The following is a 19,717-nucleotide window of genomic DNA, read 5'->3' as shown; positions in this document are numbered from 1 at the left end:
AGCCTCTTGGCATGGCCCTGCTGGACCCTCCACCCTCACCTTCTCCCGTCCAGCCACACTAGGATCCTTTCGTTCCTCAAGCACTGCTCTCTTTCTTGCTGTCAGACCTTTCAGCACATAGTTCTCTGTGCCTGAGATGCTCTTCTCCCCTCTCCCACTCCCAGCGTTCCTCTACTCAGCCTTTGTAGTTTCCTCCAGGAAGCCTACTTTGATTGACCCACAGCCTAGGTCAGCTCTGCTCCTCCAGCCCTTTCCCAGGGCTTCAACTTTGCTTCTCCTTTGCAAGTCTTCCTGCCATTGTCCATCCTTCATGGGATATTATGTTCCCTCCTATGCTGTAAGCTGTAGGACTCTGAGCTCTGTTTATGGCTGTACCTCCAGCACAGAGCCTGGCCCATGGTGAGTGCCAAATGACTATTTTATAAGTGAATGATTGAATGAATTAATCTAGTCTGGATATCTACAGTAACATCATATCTCAAGAGAATATAGTATTTTTAAACTCTTCAGGAAGTTTTCAGGTTTTTATCCTAGACCAGCTGCTCTTGCTGGGGGAACAGACCAGGGGCCAGAGTTGCTGAAGGCCCATTTGGAAGATGCTGTGACCATAAGGGCATATCCAAGCTTCCTGTGTGTGTGCTGCTGAGGCACATGTCTGCACCTGAGCCAGACCCACTCTGTTCCTTTTTGCTGTCCTATGTCCCTAACCCCTCCAATATCTCTGTCCCCCAAATTTCAACTGATGAATTCTGAATTCATTCTTACTGTGCTCATGTATTTGCTTTTGTTCCCCACCCCTCTCTACTTTAGCTGAATTTCACCCTCTATCCGGGCAGATATTATACAACTAGTCATCTACAGCCCTTCTTAATTTGCCTTATTCTGTGCTTCAGATTTCCATCCCTATAATGATTGCTAGCACTTATATATATCTTTTACCAAGCATGAAGGGCTTAAACACACACACACACACACACACACACACATTTAGTCCTTACAATAACACTATGATATGGGTACTATTATAATCTCCATTCAACAGATGAGGAAACCAAAGCACACAGAGAAGTTAAGTAACTTACCCAAGGTTACCTGGTGAAGCCAAGTTTGAACAACGTGGTCTGGCTTCAGAGTCTACACTTTTCAGTGCTACATTCTGTTGCTTCTCAGTTATCAGGGATGTGAACTATCGTTGCCGTAGTCACATTGCTTTCTTGAAGAATTCTCACTCTAGTGCCTACTAAGTGAGCATCGAAACACATGACCTTGTATTTTGTGGCCTCAAGTAATTGGGTAACTAGTGAGTACCTAACCCAGGTGACCTGACCCATAGGCCAGTCAGTGAGCTTAGACTTGGGGGTCTTGCTCAAATGACAATTTGGACCATTCATATTGGAATATATGGGACTGGAAATGAACAACTAGGGCTGTTGTTAGTGGACGTTGGAGATGAGCAGTCATGACACGCATGAAAGATATGGAACTGGAAGGGGCCATGCAGGGTCCTGTGCACGATGAGTGAGTAGAGAGCCTGCTGGCATAGAAGAGCAGAGCACCTTGTCAGATGCAGATGTGAGACAGACCATATGACCCTTAGGATCTCCAGACTAGCTCCAGCTGCTGATTTTTCTAGTTCCCAGTTCCTAGGATTTCTGTTCCTTGCATTCAAAGAATTCATGACTAGAACCTATTGCCTCAAGACTTCAAAGGCTTCCACAGCCCTTCACAGTTAGTCCAACAAGAGGAGGCAAAAACAAGGAGCTCCTTGATGGGAGGAGAAGCTACAGGTGGGGCAGAATGGGTCTGAGTCATGTGTGGTGCCTGGGGAACTTCCGCCACCTTCACAGTTCCTCTCTCAGAATGACCCTGACTTACTGAACACTGGGCAGCATGACTGTTCAATGTTACACCTCTAAGCACTGGGGATGCAGACGAAGGTGTCCAGGGGTTCAAGATTTATCTGAGTGTCTAGAGCCATGTAGCAACCAGCCCCATGTCCCAGGGTGTCATGAGCCTAGGCTGGAATAACACACCACCTAAAAGTGAAATTTCTGGTATTCAGTAATCCTCAGAGATTCACTGAGAGACAGGTGGGAATAATAATATGATAGTAGCCTTAAAATAGTGTTTTATGTCTCACAAATCCCTTTTAATTAAATCATCTCACTGAATCCTCACCACAACCCTATATCCATTCAATCATTAAGCTTTGCTCATTTTGTATTCTGAACTTTTTTTCTTTCTATCTCCCTCTCTTCTCCTATTGTTATTACCTTAAGAATAAAGTCCAACAAGGAAAACCTTGCAAAGTCCCACTAAAAAATTTGGACTTTATTCTTAAGGTAATAAAAAGCTATGGCAAATATTTGAGCAGGAAAGTAATGTGTTTGATTTATATTTTGAAAATATCACTTGGCAACAGTGTGAATAATGGACCGATGCAGGAAGAGAACGGAGGTAGGTACATCAAGAGGGAGGCTGCTGTCCTCATCCAGCAGAGGCACGATGGTGGCTTGAACAGGGCGGTAGAATTGGGAATGAGAAAGAAAGAAAACTGTGCCCAAGTATCTATCTGACTTCAGCAACTGGGGGAGACGGTGTTTCCATGTTAGAGGACAAAGTTGCTACTTCCCAAGAGTATCTAGACCATGCACCTCTCAACTATTTTTGGAAGAATATTTTTAACTGGTGCAAGCACTTGAGAAGAGAAGAAACAAGGGAGAAGATTTTTGATAAAGAAGTTACTGAGTAGAGCTGTGCAGTGACGCTCAGCCTCCCATTGACTGCAGAAAAAGCATAAGCAAGTCTAGGGTGCTGGCTTTAACAGAGCGTTTGAACATCTTCATTTACAGTTTGTCTTAATTCCAGAAATAAATTTAGCAGAATGTTGATACTGCTTTAAGGATTTAGAGGGGCTTGTAAAAGGTGTAGGGCCATCTCTCATAGACTTCCCTTTCATTATTACTGAATGTGACTCACATAATCAAATATTCTATGGCAATCTAATGATTGCGAGTCTTCTATCTATAAAAGGTTGAAAGATAGAGAGGCTGAATAAATTATTTCATCGGAATAATGTAGGCTAAAATATCTACATGAAGAGAGAGACAGAGAAACTGAGAGAGCTAGAAGAAATACTACATTTGAAATATTTTTTGCAATTTAAGAAACTCAGAATAGGCCAGAGGCTGTGGCTCACGCCTGTAATCCCAGCACTTTGGGAGGCCAAGGTGGGCAGATCGCACGAGTTCAGGGGTTTGAGACCAGCCTGGCCAACACGGCGAAACCCCATCTCTACTAAAATTACAAAAATTAGCCAGGCGTGATGGCATATGCCTGTAATACTGGCTACGTGGGAGGCTGAGGCAGGAGAATCGCTTGCACCTTGGAGGCAGATGCTGCAGTAAGCCAAGATCATGCTACTGCGCTCCAGTCCGGGTGATAGAGCAAAACTTTGTCTCAAAACAAACAAACAAAACAATCCCTCAAAATAAATTTTTTATACTCAGAATTGAATTTGCTTTTTAAGCCCATTAAAATTATAGTTTTTGTAATTTTTAAATTATTGACAAGTAAGCTCTGTGAATTTCATAGAATTGTATTTCCCATTCTAGATTCATATCTCACAGCTGAAGTGACCTGCTTTTTTCAAATGTTGGTTTATTGAGCTAAAATTTTGGCATCGCCTCAGCTTTTCTGTATAGCTCTCTAAAACAAACAGATTCCTGGATATGCTAATGATAAATATGAATATTATCATTGTTTAAAACATAAATATTCCCATAAAATCACAAAAAAATAAAACTAGCTACATGGCAAGAGAATGAAATGGTGAGCTATAGACTGGGAGAAAATATTTACAAATCACATATTGCTAAAGGACTTGTATCCAGAATATATAAAGAACTCTCCAACTCAGTAATCAGAACACAAATAATCCGATAAAAAATGGAAAAGATTTGGACAGACACTTCACAAGAGAAGATATATGGCAAATAAACACCTGAGAAAATGTGCAGTATCATTGGTCATTAGGAAAATGCAAATTAAATCACAATGAGGTGTCACTTCACAGGTATGAGAATAGCTAACATTGAAAAGAACGGGCATTTCAAGTGTTCATGAGGATGTAGTGAAACTGCAGTTGTCCCACGCTGCTGGTAGGCACACAAAATGCTACACCTACTTCGGAAAAGAGTTTGGTAATTTCTTAAGAAGTTAAAGGCATCTATCATATGACCTCGCCCAGGATAAGTAAAAGCCTACACCCACAAATGAAGATTTGTAGGCAAATGTTCATAACAACTTTATTTGTAATATTCCTAACATGGAAATAAACCCATGGCTGGATTGCAAAATAATCATTCGAGAGAAAAAAGCCAGACCAAAAAAAAAAAAAAAAAAAAATACATCTAATGAGTCCATTTGTATAAAATCCTAGAAAATGCAAACTAATCTATAGAGGCAGAAAGTAGATCAATGGTTTCCTAGAAATGGTAGGGGGAGGCCAGGCACGGTGACTCACGCCTGTTATCCCAGCACTTTGGGAGGCTGAGGTGGGTGGATCACCTGAGGTCAGGAGTTCGAAACCAGCCTGGCCAACATGGTGAAACCCCATCCCTACTAAAAATACAAAAATGAGCAGGGTGTGGCATGTGCCTGTAGTCCCAGCTACTTGGGAGGCTGAGGCAGGAGAATCACTTGAACCTGGGAGGTGGAGGTTGCAGTGAGCCAGGATTTCGCCACTGCACTCCAGCCTGGGCAATAGAGCGAGATTCTGTCTCAGAAATAAATAAATAAATAAATAAACAAATAAATAAATAAATAAATAAATGGTAGGGATAAGGAGATGGGGGAGGGAGGGATTACTAAGGGACACAAGAAAATTTTAGAAGGTGATGGGAAAACTTACCAAACTGTACACTTTAAATATGTGCAGTGTATTATATGCCAATCATACCTCAATAAAGATGTCAATGAGAAAAATAGGTAGATGTGGTCAGTATTTGCAGTTTAAGTGGAGCTTGAAGCATGATCAATATTTAACCAAGGTAGTATTTAGAGATCAGGGGTGTATAAGTGATAATGCCTTGAAAGTGTGAGTTTGACCTTCAAATAATGCCTAATATTTCTCACGGCTACCGCAAAGAAGTTTCCTGATTTTTTTCACCTTTACCGGGTTTAAGCAGGGTGTATTTATCTTCCTGGTGACCAATGAAACCCTGGCCATTTCCTCCCTGAGATGCTTTTAGCCAGGGGAGCTTGCCTTCCATGTCAGTAGGATGGTTCACTTAAAAAATTTATAAACTTAATATAGAAATCTCATGTATCACATATTTCTTTGAGTTTCGGAGATGGCTGCAAATGAATTTTTCCTTGTCTAGTAGTTTTATGGTATTGCTTAAATAAATCTTCATTGCTTCATTCATCCTTGAAGACACTATTTAAGTTTAATCGTCCACATAAATAAGCCACAGTCGACATAATAAACAAAAAGAGATAACAAAAATGGTAGGGGCAATACATTTTAATGTATTGGGATTTAGTTTCCAAATTCCTTGAAATATAAAATTTGAAGATACAAAGGCTTGTCAATCAATGATTAAAATAGCTTTCTAAGATAAATACCACAGGCTTCTTATAAAAGATAATGATTGAACATATGTATTTGCGTACTTTCCTTCCTAAGACCCTATGGAAATGGCCATGAAGTAGTAAAACAGGAAGAGAAAAAAGAAGAAACCTGTAAGAGTAAGGAGAAAGTGAAGAAGATATCAGCATATGAAAGAGATCAGCAAGTATCTGAACACCGGAAAAAGAAAAAGAGCATGTTAGCAGAAGAGGCCCTGGATATCCCCAAAAAGAGAGGGTCCAGAGTAGGGATGCACCAGGGTTCCCAGGAGAGGCTGAATCTGTAGTTACAGAGGGCAAAGTTCAAAGGTGAACCTGAAACCTGGAGACCTCATTAAAGATCTATTTAGAGAACAGTTGCACCCATCACCCCTACTTCCACCCTTAAATGCAGAACAACACCCTTACAGTCCACCCTGACATTTGTCCCCACGCTCTTTTCTAAAGAAAGGAAACACACAGACACTCCTAGAATGGCAGTTCACACCCCTGAGTAAAGTTTCCCAGTTCTGGAAGTTGGAAATCACCCAGAAGCCCGTCAGTCATTATATCTTGTCCTGTGTCTAAGTACGAACAGGCAGTGAAGGCTCATGAAATGTGTAAGTCAAATCAACAACACAAAACAGAAGGATCAAAACGAACAGCCCTCAAAAGGAATGGGGAGAATTCAGCAAACAGAAGAGAGCTTGTTAAAAATTTTTCATTACTCGCCTCGGGACTGTTCATAAAGATATGGTATCCATAAAACAAAAATTGGAAGCTAATCCACATAGAAGATTGGAACAATAGATACATGATTCATGGGGAAAGATAGACAGAGTGGGGGGAGAGAGAGAGAGATCTGTAAAGAAAGTGGATTATAATTGTGCCACTGCACTCCAGCCTGGCGACAGAGCAAGACTCCATTTCAAAAAAAAAAAAAAAATAGATAGCCGGGCACGGTGGCTTAAGCCTGTAATCCCAGCACTTTGGGAGGCCGAGGCGGGCGGATCAAGAGGTCAGGAGATCGAGACCATCCTGGCTGAAACGGTGAAACCCCGTCTCTACTAAAAAATACAAAAAACTAGCCGGGCGAGGTGGCAGGCGCCTGTAGTCCCAGCTACTTGGGAGGCTGAGGCAGGAGAATGGCGTAAACCCGGGAGGCGGAGCTTGCAGTGAGCTGAGATCCGGCCACTGCACTCCAGTCTGGGCGGCAGAGCGAGACTCCGTCTCAAAAAAAAAAAAAAAAAAAAAGAGAAAGTGGATTCTATGTAACAAAATGATTAAAAACAAGCGTTTTTGAGGATATTCTGAAAACACATTTGTATTTTATGCTGGAAACCCTCTCCAAGTGGCACAAAGATTAATCTTGGCTTTGAGCCTATAGAGAAGAACATGTAGGCCACATTACTTACAATGTCATAGCAATGCAAATGCCATTTATTGAAAATTACTTTATTTCTGTTAAAAATCATAGATTAGCATCTAATAGGAGATGATATAATACAAATGAGTTATATCCTCATCTTTCACATCAGGGACTTGTTAGACACAGTCTAAAAATGTTCATCAAGAAATAGAGGAATTAGCCTATTATGCAGAATTGTGATGGTAACTACCTAAGGAACTGAAAACAGCAGTGAGCAAGAGCGTGGATATTTACCTCCAGGGAGCGGGAGCGATGGGGTAAAGGCTAGGAGACTTTTCCACAAAAAGTCCTTCTGGAATATTCAACATTTTTACCATTTAAATGTGTAAAACACACATTTAAAAAATTCTAAGGTGAATGTATACTTCACACTGAATGAGTGGAATCTATTACCCATCAAATATTATGTCCATTCGAGGGACTGAGGCAGGAGGATTGTTTGAAGTCGGGAGTTCAATACCAGCCTGAGCAACAATAGTGAGACTCCTGTCTCAAATAATAATAATAATAATAAAATGAAATTATAAGAGACTCTCATGAATGGGGTGACTTTGCACACATTATTGCATTTGGTCTACACCTAGGAGGCAAGTAGGTGCTGTTATCCTGTCACTGCTGTCAGTGAGAAAATTAAGGTTGGCATGTTTAGATGGCTTCCTCCACATCACAGAGGTGACAAGTGGTAGAGGTGAAGCCTTGGCTGGAGTCTTCTGATGCCAATTCCAGGATTCCTTCTTCTAGTCCACACAGTCCCAAAAAGTTAGGTTTTAGGAACTCTTTATGCTCTTAAGAATTACTAAGGAGCTCAAAGATATTTGGTTTATGTGAATTATATCTATTGATACTTATTGTGTTAAAAGTTAAAACTGAGACCTTGTAAAATATTTATTTATTAATTCATTTAAAAACAAAATTATAAACCCACATAAATACTTTGATGAAAAATAACTATAGTTCTTTGGCAAAAAAAAAAGTGAAAACGGGCATTATTTTAAATATTTGTAAATCTCGAGATTGATTAGAAGATAGCTAGATTCTCATAACCCCTTCAGTATTCATTGTGTTTAGTAGAACATATCAAGCAGCCTCGGGAAAAATTCCACTGTACACATTAGAAAGGGCAAACAATTTTTAGCATTATTAAGAATATAGTTTTGCCTTTGTAAACCCCCTAGAAGGGTCTCAGGGACCTCCAGGGGTCACCAACCATTGTTTGAGAATGGCTTTTCAACAGCACAGCTGCCTGATGAAGTTTGAGATAACTAAAAATTAATAAACCAAAACTATTAGGAAAATGTCAGGAGTGTTATGGCTATTACAATGGCAAAAATGTATACACACACACATTTATTTACATACATACTTATTTATTGAGTAACCCACCTCTGCTTCTGATTCGACCTTACTTTGTAGGCCTAAACTCAGGCTAAAAGTGACCTCTGTATCCTGGAGGACATGAAGGAGAGCCCACAATATCATCCCAAAATAGCAGAAGGAGGCAAAGAACCATGTTAAAGGGAAGGGTTTGAATCTCATCACTATCACTTACTAACTGTATGATTTTTTACCAATTTACTTAATCTCTCTAAGTCTCAGTTTTCTCATTTGTAAAATAAGGATAAAAACAACTCCTATTTGTAGAGTTACTATGTGGCGAAATGTGATAATTTATATAAAGTAATTATAAGTACATACAATGCTTGACAAATGATGAACACTTACATTTATTATTACTTGTATTATTGAATGAGCAAAGCTGTTCCTCTCAATCTCCCCAATTCGACTGCTAAGCAGGGTTACAGATGGGGAGACAAATACCTAACCGGGAAGAAGAACTTGCTCGGTAAGTATTTATTCAATGAATTCCAAAACACAAAGTATCAGATTCTGAATTAAAGCAAATTTCTTCTAGCTTACTTAGAATTAGCAAATCATAGACCACAGGGAAAAATTAGAGTAATGACAATAGATAATTAAAGAACAAGAGGTGAAGCATATAATTCAAGGATGTTTGTATAGATTTTCTTTATAATGCTTTGTTACTTGAAAGGATTTCAATAGTGGCAATCAATCCAATTGTTTGGATCTCAGAAAATACATGAAGACTCTTAAAATAGCACTATATTATGAACTCTGCTTTAATGTCATTGGAGGAATATGGTCTATTAAGGGTTTAGGACAGTTCTTACTCAGAGCCATAGGAATTAATGCCATATGTCCGAAGACAAGTTTCTTAGTTCCGCTTTATTCCAGATCTAGAGTTACACTGAGAAACAGAATAATTTATTGTAGTCAATCTTCATTTAATTCCTAATTTTAACTTTGTATGGTACCGAGAATATTCACTCACATTGTATAAACTTAGGTGCACAAAGAAATGCAGCTTTTTAATTTCACTATAGCTTTTTAGATTTCCTCATGAGTCCCCGTATTGTTGAGAATTGGGGGAGTGTAGGGAGGCCAGTGGGTTATATTTTGTGTAATCTACAAAGCTTAGTCCTGTCTAATCCTTTGTACTGTCTCTTCAGACGATATTTGCTTGAATCTTTGGTGCTCAGAAGTCACCTCTCTGCAAGTTCTCTCTACACCTCTGGAACCCCTCAATAGAGAATTTGGGTCTTTAAGGTCAAATTCATGGTAGGAGGAACCAGTCGCTCTAAGGCTAGAGCATTTTCTAGGGTCCACAGCCTACTCTGCAACCCTCAGAAAAGGAAGACATGAGTCCAATGTCTTTCCACTTCCACATAACTACCTAAATATTTCTAAAATCTTACTTGCTGAATTTTCAAACTTAACATAGGAAAGAAGGGTGAGAACTTTGATATTTGACCTCCTCAAACTCCTTGTCTTCCTTTCCTTGGATCAGAAGGGCCAGACTTAGACCTACTCCTTCCTCTATGTCATATCTTCTTCTCTCTTTCATTAGCCACCCCCATAGCCTGGCTGTCCTAAGAGGAGGAGCTATACTCTCTGCACTAAGAAAAAAAAAAAAAAAATCTATGATTTGAATCCTCCTAGCTTAGTCTTGGTAGCTAATGGTAAAGAGATTTAGAAAACTCTTTCTCAGCAAAATCTGGCTTACATGACTATTGTCTGTTTGAAAATCCTATTTTGATATCAGAGGCTAAATACTAAGCCTCCTATCCCTTTGTATTCCTTCTATAATGTTCCTAAATCTTCTCAAGGCAAATGAGTGCTTCTGGAAAAATAAAGAAAATACAACAGAGACAATCTCATTAGGATATTTCAAAAATATCCCCCATTATGACTGGTTGTCGTTACTCCAAATTCAGGCAATTTGTATGGACAACATCAATTTGCATATTAACTGAGAGCCTTCCAATTGCTTTTGAAAGAGTGAAGCAAAGACACAGCAAAAAAAAAAAGGTTAGTAGAAAGCAGAATCAATTCTTTGGGAGTTTCAAAACTAAAGAAATAAAGAAATACTCAATGAATACAGGAATGCTCTTCAAGCACTCCCCCAGTATTCCAGTCAGCTAGCTAGATACTTGATGTCGGAATGACCATCATTACCTTAAGCTGTTTGTTTTTTGTTTTTTGTTTTTCAAAATGAGGCCCATAATCTTTCTTTTAAAAAATAAAAAAAAATCACTAGCATTATTTCTTTACCTTGTAATCTTGTTAATAGTACCACATTTCTCCCAGCATAACAATCACCTCCAACTCAATTTCATTCAAAGCACATTGGCTACAAACATGGTAGGTACCACATTAACCATTGTGGCATGTCAAGGGCACAGACTCTGCCCCCAGGGAATGTCTAATAATGCCCTCCATCTAACCAATCACTAAGTCATATGGATTTTTCCTTTGAAATGGGTCTCGTGTTTTCCTCTTGGCCCTCTTTTCTGCTGTCACCATCTCATATCTGAATCACAGCCGTGGTGGCATTATGACCCATCCCCTCCACAAAACCTTCTTCCTGCTGCCCAGAATGCAAGTGTCTTCCATTATTTCTTGACCCCACTATTGTTGGTGCTCAGTAAGTATTTATTAGATTTAATTAAGTTCTTCAATCCCCACAGTTGTCTCTGAACAGCCTAACTGTATCCAGAAGTAAAGTGAGAGGATGTCTGTAAAGTCAATGCAACTTTATTCATACAGAGCAACAGTTGATGCTTGCACGCTTGCCCCACCCTCATCCCCAATCAGAGGTTATCCCTGCCTCGCAGCCTCCGAACACTGGGTGGGGTGGATACAGAGCAACAGTTGATGCTTGTACGCTTGCCCCACCCCCTATCCCCAACCGGGGGTTATCCCTGCCTCGCAGCCTCCGAACACTGGGTGGGGTGGATGGCCCATTTGATCATTTTAGCATTTTTAAAACTTCCTTTCTTCATCTTTCCTTGGATGCACTATGTGCGTAACAATTTCTTAGTGCCCTTCCCTTTAGTGTCTGTGCCAATCACATATGTAATCTTACAAATATGTTGCCCTTGTTATTCCTTTTTTGGGGGGGTGGGTGGGGACAGGGTCTCACTCTGTTGCCCAGGCTGGGGTGCAGTGGTGCGATCACAGCTCACTGCAGACTCAAGCTCCCTGGCTCAAGCGACCCTCCCACCTCAGCCTCTCGAGTAGGTAGGACTGCAAGCCTGTGCCACCACATCCTGTTAATTTTGTATTTTTTGTAGAGATGGGGTTTCACCACATTGCCCAGGCTGGTCTCAAACTACTAGACTCAAGCTGTCCTTCCACCTCAGCCTCCCAAAATGCTGGGATTACAGTTGTAAGCCACCATGCCCAGCTGCCCTTTTTATTAATTTCATCCTTCTATGTCTTAAAACATTCAAAAGCAAGGTTAATGAGTGGCTGTACTTTTATTTTAAAGACTGCGATGTAATGTAACAGATGGCATTTTGCTGACTGGGGAGGAACAGGGTGTTCAGTATCTAGGCTGTAGAACCAATTCTACTTCAGAAAAACTCCCACTTCAACCTTGCTCAGGTGTGAGTTACTAAGTCACATGAAGGACATGGAGTACCATTTAAATCTCTTCAAAGAGGGAGAGAAAGAGAGAGAGAGAGAGAGTTGCAGTCTGCTCAGATGGTAAACTGACGGTAAATAAGCTTGTTTATATTTATTGAATGGAGGCAAAGTTTTTCATGCCTGCTGGATCCCTGGGTTGGTCGGGGAAGAAAGCAGAAGAGATTGCAAAGGGAAGCCTGCTCTTCTCTTTTATAAAGATAAACGTCATAAAGGAGGAGACAGAAATTGCTGGAGCAGAACAAGCTGCTATCCTCAGTGTCAGGGACCCTCCGCAAACCTCACTAGACAGTTTCAGTCTTATAGAGAGCTGCTTATTGTCCTTTTATACGCTCTGCTGCTTTTTCCAATCTTTGTCCATAAGGTTTTTAATATGTAGGTAGCACAAACATCATAGAGGAAAAAAATAAAATTGAGATGAAAAAAATCAACAAAATATATGACTTTTAAGCAATCACTATAAACACTTTCTAGGTTTTTAAAAAATCTAACATATATGGTGTATGCCTCAATAATGTTCTAGTTCTCAATAAATGTTTGTTGGATAACTGAATTAATTGACTAATTAAAGGCTATCATCATACAATTGACACAGGTTAGTGCTCTATTTTTCCATTATAATTAACATAACTATTTTATTTTTCAATATTGGTAGATAGTCATTGCCTTCTGTTCTATTGGTTTTGAAAAGCTCCATTGAGTGGGTATTCCAAAACTGACTCAATAATATCTATATACCTGGAAAACCTTTAATGTTTTTCTAATTCTTCCATAATAGATAAAACTACATTGACAATCTTTCTCCATACTGCTTATTCCACAGTTAACGAGCCACTTCCTTGGGTTAGAGTCTCCAGATCAGAGACAGCAAACTTTTCCTACAAAGGGGCAGACAGTAGATACTTTTGGCTTTGCAGGCTATATGATCTCTGTCTCAGTTACCCAGCTCTACTGATGGATTATGAAAGCAGCCACAAACAGTACAGAAATGAACCAGCATGTCTATGTTCCAATGAAACTGGGTATATGTGCAATGAAATTTGAATTTACTTAGTTTCCAATGTGTCATGAAATGTAACTCATTTTCATTTTATTTCAACCATTTAAAAACATAAAAGCCACTCTTAGAGATGTAAAAATAGGCAACAGGGCAGAAGCCGGCAGTTTGCTGATCCCTGCTCTGGGTCAAAGGTCATGAGCAGTCTATGGCTCTCAATATACAATCAGCCAGTTTTTTAGCTGGTAATTTTGATGGTTCCTTTCAACTATATCTCTTAATTGCTACATTTCTGAGTTCAGGCATTTATATAGTGTTTTGATCACTAGACTACATAATTATTAAGGGACTATGCAAAAGAACTACTCTTGCTGCTCATTATCTTTGGCCAGTAACCATGTTATTTTATTATTGTTATTATTATTATTATACTTTAAGTTCTGGGGTACATGTGCAGAACGTGCAGGTTTGTTACATAGGTATACATGTGCCATGGTGGTTTGCTGCACCCATCAACCGTCATCTACATTAGGTATTTCTCCTGATGTTATCCCTCCCCACTAGCCCCCCAACCCCTGACAGGCCCCGGTGTGTGATGTTCCCCTCTCTGTGTCCATGTGTTCTCATTGTTCAGCTCTCACTTAGGAGTGAGAGCATGTGGTGGTTGCCGTAACCATATTCTGAAAGTCAACTTAGAGTGACGGGGCTGTACAAGAGCTGATCTCGTCCAACCTTCTGTCATGGCCATCTGAAGCAAGAGCCTGGTCAAAAGCTGTTCAGAAGGGGCTCTCCAGAATTTCTTCATCTAACCTCAGTCTTTTCCAGTCAAACACATTTCATTCTAATTCTTCATCTGAGCCTGAGAACACCTGGCCAGCTGCCACCTTCAAACACAAAGACAATTATTAAGTTAATTCCTCTGCATTTCTTTCTCTATCCTAAGTTGATAATGATGGACAAAAATTATTTCCTTTTGTGGACTGTGAAACTAACGTATTAAAGTGCCTTATCTCTGATTTGAAGGTGACTAGAGAAAAGGAAAACTAACTCAAAATTTCATGTTCCCTGCCCCTAGGGCTACCCGTCACAATCATAAATTAATATTTGTTCAGCATCTATTGATTGCATGCCACTGTGTGAGGCACAATAGCAATTAGTCCCACTCATTACTGAACATTTTTAATATTTTTTCAATGTATTAAATTGTATTCTGGATGATTAAATTGCTCCAGGCCATAAGTGCAAAATTGAAAATATTCAATTAGGACGCACAGAACAAAGCAGCAGCAGTTAAAACATTTTGCATAGTCCCTTAATAATTAAAACATCAGCTTCACAGCTACCGATCTTAAAATCTGGAAGGCTTAGATTTTACCAGAAGTTCTGATGGCCAGAGGACTTGAACCAGAAAGGGCAGTGAACTCCTTATAAAGAGGAAAACACTTTCCCCAGCTCTGTATAGATCGAATTTGAGACCCGAGCCTTGCAGGTGGCTCATATCATCTGCCAGAGTTTTCCTAAATTATTTCTTAATTTTAAGGTACAAAAAAGGTACACTCCCTGTTCTCATTCCAACTAGAAGTTCAGAAATTTTCGAATAAAAATACTAGTTCAAAAATTCTTCTTTATATCCCACCCCTTATGCTCTAAGCATTTTTTAAATGAGATGTTTGCATAAACCAAACAATATACTACATACAAAGAAAATAGTCATTTCTCTTTATGAGACTGTCCTACAAGCTAAGGCCAATGTTATTCATGGCTGAGAGTCATTAATAGGTAGAGCAGAAATCAGTCTGAAGAAGAGGATTGAGAGGAGGTTTGCTTGTCGTTATCTTTACAGACATGGGTTCAGTAAATTTGTGACTGGTTCTAATCACATGGCGCTGTTAATACTGCAGAGAAAAGAGGTAAATTCAAAATAGCTTTGACCAGGTTTTTTAATGCTTTTACAAAAACAGGGTAAAATTTAACAGCTACAAATATAAAATGGTATAACTAGAAGGAAAAGAAAAGTCAACCATGAATACAAATGCAATATAGAAAAGGGCTGGCTTATATGTGACAATGAACTAAATAAATCAATAATAAGAGCGTCACTGAAATATAAGCCAATATAAATTTAGGATATTTTCATGTCTGTCATCACGTCACAGGTTTATTTGTTTAGAGAAAGAGTCTGACTCTGTCACCTAGGCTGGAATACAGTGACAGCCTAGAAAACAGGGCCTCAAGCAGTCCTTCCACTTCGGCCTCCCAAAGTGCTGGGATTATGTCATAGGTTTAGATGTGTGAAAGTCATTCTGTGTTAGACCCAAACAGCATGATGCTGAAATAGACTAAGAATCACCTGGTGAGATTCTTTAAAACAAAGACTCCAGCGCCTAACACTGTAAATATGACATAATAAGTTCTTGGGAAGGATCCTGAGAATCCATTTTAAACAAGCTTGTGCCATGATTCATATGCAGGTTGGTCTCTGAAGCATGCTTTGAGAAACACTGCTCTCAGGAATGATCAATTCTTTTTAGTCTCTTTAGTCACTCTGTCTGCAGTTCAGGTGATTATCAGTGGTATGTGATGCTGCTGTGACTTTCAGTTGAGTGATCTGCTTATTGGGCTTTGCACAGACCTGAGAATTAAGATAAACTACATTAATGTGCAGGCCATCTACTTCTGATTTTTATTTCTTTATTAAGATAAACACTCAAATGATATGTACTATGATTGAACATTCTTCTGTCCTCTAAGCTTCTTGAGAGCAGGGACTGCTTTTGTTCACCTTGGTGGCCTTGGTGTTTAGCACAGTGGAGTTCACAAATAATTTTAATTTGTTGAATACTAGACAAAATGTAATTGATTTATTAATCTAAATTATATAAGAGATAACATATCAGTATTTAAAGAATTATAAACCCATGGTTTGAATGTCTTTATCTCCTCCAAAATTCATATTGAAACTTAATTCTTTCTAAAATTCAGTTGTTGACAATGTGGCAATATTAAGAGGTGGGGCCTTTAAGAAGTGAATAAGCCATGACGGCTGCTCCCTCTTAATGAGATTAATGCCCTTTTAAAGGAGGCTTCAGGATGCATTCAGCTAGCTAACTACCTTACTCTTTCTGTTCTCACTTGCCCTTTTGCCTTCTGCCATGTGATGACACAGCAAGAAGGCCCTCAGAAGATGCTGACACCTTGATCTTGGACTTCCCAGCCTCCAGAACTGTGAGAAACAAATTTCAACTCTTTATAAATTACCCAATCTTAGGTACTCTGTTAGAGCAGCACAAACAGACTAAAACAAATGGAAAATGTTTACTCACTTATTCTTGTGCTAGACATTCACCCAATTTTACCTGTTCTGGTTCTGAGGTTTCAGAGACATTTCAGATTACCTTAACAATTGATTACTACTTATTATAGAGAAGGTATTAATTGCCTTCTTAAGAAAAACATTGTGTCTTACTCCCCACGCCACATTTAACTCTTAGTCCATTCAGGTGTAAACCTTCCCTCTTTCAATAAAGGACTGCTTTCAGTTCTTCATGGTGTGAGCTGTAGCCATATTTGCATGCAAAGTTCTGAGGTCTCAAGCCTCATGTTTTCTTGTTTTCTTCATTAGCAGACACACACACACACACACACACACACACATGTCTTGAAGCATACTGTGTTTGAATCTGCCTAATCCTCTTCTAACTCCTCGTCAGGTCTAGTTAAACATCCTTCTACCAATTCATCAACTTAATTTGGGTATTACTCTATATTTACATAGTTTTTCAGGCAACATATTAACTTATCTTCCCAAGCTTTCAGATCGTTTTGAAGTTGTATCTTAATGGGATTTCTCCTGCTGTCATGAAAATTTTACTCCTTTAACCAAGCAAAACTCTTTAAACCAAGTTATATTATGGTTTCCTTATAAAGGCAATCCTTGCTCACCACTTTAAATTTGAGCTTTACTAAATTGTTTCATTCACTAAACTGTTGTAGTACACATTTGCATGCCATGTTTTGAAGTTTACTTACTAAAGTTACAGGTTTCAAAATAAAAAGTATGTCCCCTGGTGAAAGTTAATGATATTGGAGCGGTTTCGTTGATAAGACCAAAATGCTGAAGGCTAGCTTTACTTTCTTCAGCTCCATGAAGGGCTTCTGGGGAAGAGATCTCTAGTAACTAGTTATCCATGTCTAGACAGAATAAATAAGGGCTTAAGTTAAAGCGGGAGAGCCACAAGTTTATCAGCAGAAGGAACTCATGTTATTAACAGTATGCTGAGGGTAAGAATAGCAAATGTGTCAGAAAGTTTGGGCCTTCATTGACCTAAAGGAAAGATTGGCTCAGGGGCTGTCTTGAAGCCCTATTGAGCAGAATTATAAAAAGAAAAATGATTAACTGCATAGGTGAATCTTGTAATAATTTTTCTCAAGTTAAAACAAAAAAAAGAGTTTTGATATTATTTGCACATAAGATGATCAAATTAGATAGCAACAGGTACCCAAACAATAAATGAGGAGTTGACCAAATGGACTGGCCAGGGATACGTTTCACAGATGAATGATAAATGTTTGGATGACAAAATATGCACCAAAAACATTCATTTGCTCACTTCTTAATTCAATAATACAGTCTAGGTACTTATTAAATGCCAGATGGTATTCTAGACCACCAGTCCCCAACCCCCTGGCCATTGACTGGTACCCGTCCATGGCCAATTAGGAACTGGGCCGCACAGCACAGGGTGAGTGGCTGGTGAGTGAGCATTACCGCCTGAGCTCCCACTTCTGTCAAATCAGTGATGGCATTAGATTCTCATAGGAGCATGAGCCCTATTGTGAACTGCACATGCAAGGAATCTAGGTTGTGCTCTTTGTGAAAATCTAACTAATACTTCATGATGTGAGGTGGAACAGTTTCATCCCAAAACCATTCTCCACACCATGTCTGTGGAAAAATTGTCTTCCATGAAACTGGTCCCTGGTGCGAAAAAGATTGGGGAACCACTGCTCTAGACACTTGAACAAAAGAGAGACCCCAACCTTGTGTAGTTTACATTTAATTTGGGGAGGCTAACAACAAAAAATAAATATAATAAATAAGTAAATCATAAAGTATGTTAAGAAATGATAAGCAATGAGGAAGAAGGAAAAAAGCAGAGCCAATTAAGGGAGATCAGGAGTACAGTGGTGGGCGCTAAATTGCAGAATTAGATGGGGCAGGGCAGGCAAAGAGTTGAGCAAAGATTTTAAGAGATGGAGTGAACCCAGAGGATGCCATTGGGAAGACTGCTCCAGGCAGAGAGCTAAAGCCAAGACCCTCAGGCATAGGTACCTGGTAGGTTCAAGAAGCAGCAAGCAGGCCACATGGGTGGAATGGAGTAAAGGGAAAGAAACAGAGGAGGAGATTATAGGTAAGAGGGGTAGAAACTGATCATGAAGGGCTGTGTAGACTTCAGTCAATACTCTGAATTTTACTATCAGTAAAATGGAAGCCACGCAAGGTTTGAAGCACAGGGAAGACAGGCAGGACATGACTTTGATCTTTTTTTTTTTTTTTTTGAGACAGAGTCTTACTGTGTCGCCCAGGTTGGAATGTAGTGGCACAATCTCAGCTCACTGCAACCTCTGCCTCCTGGGTTCAAATGATCATCCTGCCTCGGCCTCCCTAGTAGCTGGGACTACAGATGTGTGCCACCACGCCCAGCTAATTTTTGTATTTTTAGTAGAGACAGGGTTTCACCATGTGGGCCAGGCTGGTCTCGAACTCCTGACCTCAAGTGATCTGCACCCCCCTCGGCCTCCCAATGCGCAAGGTTACAGGTGTGAGTCACCACGCCCGGTTAACTTTGATTTTTTAAAATGCCCACTCACACTGCTGTGTTAGGAATAGGCTGAAGAGGGAAAGAGGCCTTCATGAGGCTCTTAGGATAAGATGAGAGATAGTAGTGGTTCTGGTATGGATGGTCGCAGTCAAGATAATAGATAAGGGAGACTAGGATGATAGCAGGTTATGAGTAAGGAAGAAAAACGGTTCAAGAACTACCATAGACAAATTGTATCCCACAAAGGAAAAATGCACACATTCCCTGTATGTTGATATTGTTTATATTGAATATTGCCGCTTGCATACTTTTTCAAAGTGATTGACAGCATTTGATGTAAAGATAAGTTTGCCCTGGCTCTTATTGTAAAATAGCAGAGTGATTTATCTTGAAACCGAACACATTGATGTTATTTGTATGTTCAGATTGCAGTGATTACTTAGACCCGCAAAAAAATATAAATTGACTTTAAAAATAAATTGGAAGCTCATTTAACAGCAAAAGGCCACTTGGAGGGACAGGGGTAAATGAGGAATATAAAATAAGTGTTCACTTGTATACAAGGGCATTTTCCTATTTTCTTTATCTTAATCAAATATTAAATATCATAGACTGAGACACCCTATGCTGTTAGATTCTCTCTTTGAAAATAGAGTTCAACCTATCCCTTGTAGCCTGGACCAACAGTGCAGTGCCTGCTCCAACCAGGACAGATCTGGTTCCAGCTTCTCACCCCTTCTGCACTCCCCAGACCTTTGTGCTGAAATTTCCCAGTCTTGCCCTCAGTGGCTGATAGTGCTTCAAGGAACAGGTTTACCCAGACCTGCGGAATCATCTACAAATGCTTATCAAGAG

General features: G+C 39.6%; 1 protein-coding gene across 2 annotated transcripts in view; it reads right to left on the bottom strand.

Moving 5' to 3' along the window:
- Window positions 1-19,717, bottom strand: part of SSPN (sarcospan) — a 112,318-nt gene that overhangs the window by 53,973 nt on the left and 38,628 nt on the right. Inside the window, exon 2 of one of the 2 annotated variants that reach the window (XM_073020568.1) lies at window positions 1,083-1,240. The exons of the other annotated variant lie outside the window; for it this stretch is intronic. The gene's annotated coding sequence lies outside the window, so the exon portion shown is untranslated. The remainder of the gene's footprint in view (window positions 1-1,082; window positions 1,241-19,717) is intronic. 2 annotated transcript variants of the gene reach the window in all.

Source organism: Chlorocebus sabaeus, chromosome 11, assembly GCF_047675955.1.
Source record: "Chlorocebus sabaeus isolate Y175 chromosome 11, mChlSab1.0.hap1, whole genome shotgun sequence".
Lineage (NCBI taxonomy): Eukaryota > Metazoa > Chordata > Mammalia > Primates > Cercopithecidae > Chlorocebus > Chlorocebus sabaeus.
Note: the sequence above shows the minus strand (reverse complement) of the source record. Positions and strands in the feature narration are given on the sequence as shown.